We start from the raw sequence: 3,806 nt of genomic DNA on the forward strand, positions 1-3,806 counted from the left end.
CACAAAAGAAGAAAGTGTGCACTGTAATTCTTAACAAAATTTTCGTGATTTGCTTTTGATGTTATTGGCGGCATACACGGTGCGTCTGACTCGTGAGTCGGTTTGGATGTGTTTGTGAAAATGAATATGTGTTAGTTACACCAACATGACTCCCGGCATGACTCTGAATGATTCAACTGTGTGTAGTAGAAGGCGAGTCAACACGTACACAAGTGATTCGCGAGACAAACGTACCGCGTATGCCACCTATTACATTTATTCCTTTGAATAATTTCAAATAGGGCTCTTTGGGGAATTTATTTTTAGCAAAAATTTTAAAACCAGTAGTTTGCTTTACTTGTTGGATAATATTTTTTTCATAGGGATATACATTGGATCCTTGTCTAAAAACTTCTATGGTAAAACCAAGGCGAATTTATATAAGGTGGTGTTGTTTAATCAGCTGTGTGTAGCGTTTGCTTGTCAAAATTATATATTTTGCTAGTGAGTGAGTGAAAACGTGAGAGTGTTTGCATTTTCTGTCGCCCTTTTTCATTCGGAGAAGAACAGCTGAAATTTGACAATCACCAGCTAAAAGCAAAAACACAATACAGGGAATTGTTGTATTTGTTGAATCGATACCACCTTATATGAATTCGCCTTGGGTAAAACTGTCCTTTCTTTGCTATTTAAAGTCAATGAGTAAGCTGCTTCAATAGGGATTTCCAGTAGAAATGATCAACGTCTAGCTATAAAGAAAATCGATGCTCAAATAATTAAAAAGCTATAGGTCTGACCTTGAATTAGATAAGAACTCCGTAACTATCTGTTATTCAAATGATTATAAAAAACGGGGTGCTTTAAAAAAAAAATAACAATATGCTGATCCGATTCGGCTGGCAGCCACGACTTTGAAAACAGAACTTTGTTCAAAAATAAAATAATAATCTATTTTCAATATCCATCTATTAAGCGCGCTATAAGCACAAATTTTTCAAAGCAGTATCAGAAGAAAGTATTAAAAATGAATTACAAATCTAAAATCGAAAAGTGCTCTAATACCATGACCCCACCAAAAAGCTAACCACCTCAAATCGAACTTAACCACATCACTAACTATTGCTGTCCACACTGCGGTTTGAGGTTTAGAAAACAGTTCAAATGTAGAGAACTGTGTTCGGACCTCCAAAGCTCGATTCAGGACTAAATCGCTGCAAAAATCGGAGCAAATACAAATTTTCCGTACTAGATTTAATTTTTTATTTTCGTTTTTGACATTAATTGTTTGACTTAAATATTTTCTATTCGTGCAAAAATAAGAGCGCGAGCAAAGTAAGGATAATATGTTACATATTTAGGTAATTCTTAGCATTTTCTATAAAGTAGAACGTATCTAACACTTAACTTTTTAAAGAGCAAGAGGATCTAAACCTTTTCTACTTTATATAAAATTCATTCTACATATATTTTTTAAAAACTTCTGCATCCGCCAATTTCTACAGCCATACATCAAAAAATAACGAAGTTACTTTATTGACGCATTTCTATGAAAAAGTTACTTTTTAACAGTGAGATTTGGCTAACTTCCAATTTTCTTACTGAAACCGATGGTGAACACTCCAAAAACAGCCCCAAGAGGGGCATAACATGAATGAAAAAAAACGGAATAGATTTGAAGTCAAGCGGAGTATAGGAGTAGATTTCAAATGNTTTGTTGAATCGATACCACCTTATATGAATTCGCCTTGGGTAAAACTGTCCTTTCTTTGCTATTTAAAGTCAATGAGTAAGCTGCTTCAATAGGGATTTCCAGTAGAAATGATCAACGTCTAGCTATAAAGAAAATCGATGCTCAAATAATTAAAAAGCTATAGGTCTGACCTTGAATTAGATAAGAACTCCGTAACTATCTGTTATTCAAATGATTATAAAAAACGGGGTGCTTTAAAAAAAAAATAACAATATGCTGATCCGATTCGGCTGGCAGCCACGACTTTGAAAACAGAACTTTGTTCAAAAATAAAATAATAATCTATTTTCAATATCCATCTATTAAGCGCGCTATAAGCACAAATTTTTCAAAGCAGTATCAGAAGAAAGTATTAAAAATGAATTACAAATCTAAAATCGAAAAGTGCTCTAATACCATGTCCCCACCAAAAAGCTAACCACCTCAAATCGAACTTAACCACATCACTAACTATTGCTGTCCACACTGCGGTTTGAGGTTTAGAAAACAGTTCAAATGTAGAGAACTGTGTTCGGACCTCCAAAGCTCGATTCAGGACTAAATCGCTGCAAAAATCGGAGCAAATACAAATTTTCCGTACTAGATTTAATTTTTTATTTTCGTTTTTGACATTAATTGTTTGACTTAAATATTTTCTATTCGTGCAAAAATAAGAGCGCGAGCAAAGTAAGGATAATATGTTACATATTTAGGTAATTCTTAGCATTTTCTATAAAGTAGAACGTATCTAACACTTAACTTTTTAAAGAGCAAGAGGATCTAAACCTTTTCTACTTTATATAAAATTCATTCTACATATATTTTTTAAAAACTTCTGCATCCGCCAATTTCTACAGCCATACATCAAAAAATAACGAAGTTACTTTATTGACGCATTTCTATGAAAAAGTTACTTTTTAACAGTGAGATTTGGCTAACTTCCAATTTTCTTACTGAAACCGATGGTGAACACTCCAAAAACAGCCCCAAGAGGGGCATAACATGAATGAAAAAAAACGGAATAGATTTGAAGTCAAGCGGAGTATAGGAGTAGATTTCAAATGTTTTTCAAAAACCGGAGTAAATCTTATCTGATCTTAGTAAACTCCAAACACTAGTAGGGAACGAATTTTTTTAAATTTTAACGCTAATGACCCACAGATGGTGGGAAAACACAGGGTTGTATCAGACTTTCGCCGTGGTTTCGAGTTGGTTAGCTTTTAACCATCTCAGTAAAATGGTTAAGTGTTGTCATTTTTATATGGCGAAACTACGCTAAATCAAGTGGGTTATCGGGATAACCAACTCAATAGCCATAACTACGTTGTTAAGCTCTGGTGGGGACATGCTATAAAGTTACAGGTTTTCCAAATTCTGAAACAACGTTACATATGTATCTGGTTTGGCTTGTAAGCGCTGTTTAAACAACGATCTCGCCATTATGCTAGATTCTAATTGTTTTTTAAAAATACTTGACATCCGCATTCGCATCGTCTAAAATTCCACATCCGCAACATCCCTAGTATCTATGTACGTATGTATAACGAAAATGTGAATCCAACAACAACAAAAAATCAAAAAGAAACTACCAAACCATCTAAGAAGATACAACTTCACTCTCAATTGGAAAGCCTAGATGCCTATCTAAAATTATATGTATTTGTAAAAAATAATTCAATGAAAAGCGAATGCGAATCACATGCATGTATTCCTTAATGTATGCATTGCTAAATAATTATGTTCTTATGTGCATATAAGCGTGGAATATGAAATCCTCTCTCGAACTCCAAACAAAAAGTATAGCTCTATTGTTTAATTACGGCCTCGCAACCGTACACATTGGAAGTTGCGCTGGCATATGTATGTGCGATAGTAAAATTGATACTCTTAGTAACNTTCTACTTTATATAAAATTCATTCTACATATATTTTTTAAAAACTTCTGCATCCGCCAATTTCTACAGCCATACATCAAAAAATAACGAAGTTACTTTATTGACGCATTTCTATGAAAAAGTTACTTTTTAACAGTGAGATTTGGCTAACTTCCAATTTTCTTACTGAAACCGATGGTGAACACTCCAAAAACAGCCCCAAG

The 3,806-nt window shown here is 33.8% G+C and overlaps 1 protein-coding gene across 1 annotated transcript in view; it reads right to left on the reverse strand.

Annotated features, from left to right (window-relative positions):
* Nucleotides 1-3,806, reverse strand: part of Glt (Glutactin) — a 61,824-nt gene that overhangs the window by 35,765 nt on the left and 22,253 nt on the right. The window lies entirely within an intron of this gene.

Source organism: Rhagoletis zephyria, unplaced genomic scaffold (assembly GCF_001687245.7).
Source record: "Rhagoletis zephyria isolate East Lansing unplaced genomic scaffold, Rhagoletis_zephyria_1.1 Rzeph_scaffold_01082, whole genome shotgun sequence".
Classification (NCBI taxonomy): Eukaryota; Metazoa; Arthropoda; class Insecta; order Diptera; family Tephritidae; genus Rhagoletis; species Rhagoletis zephyria.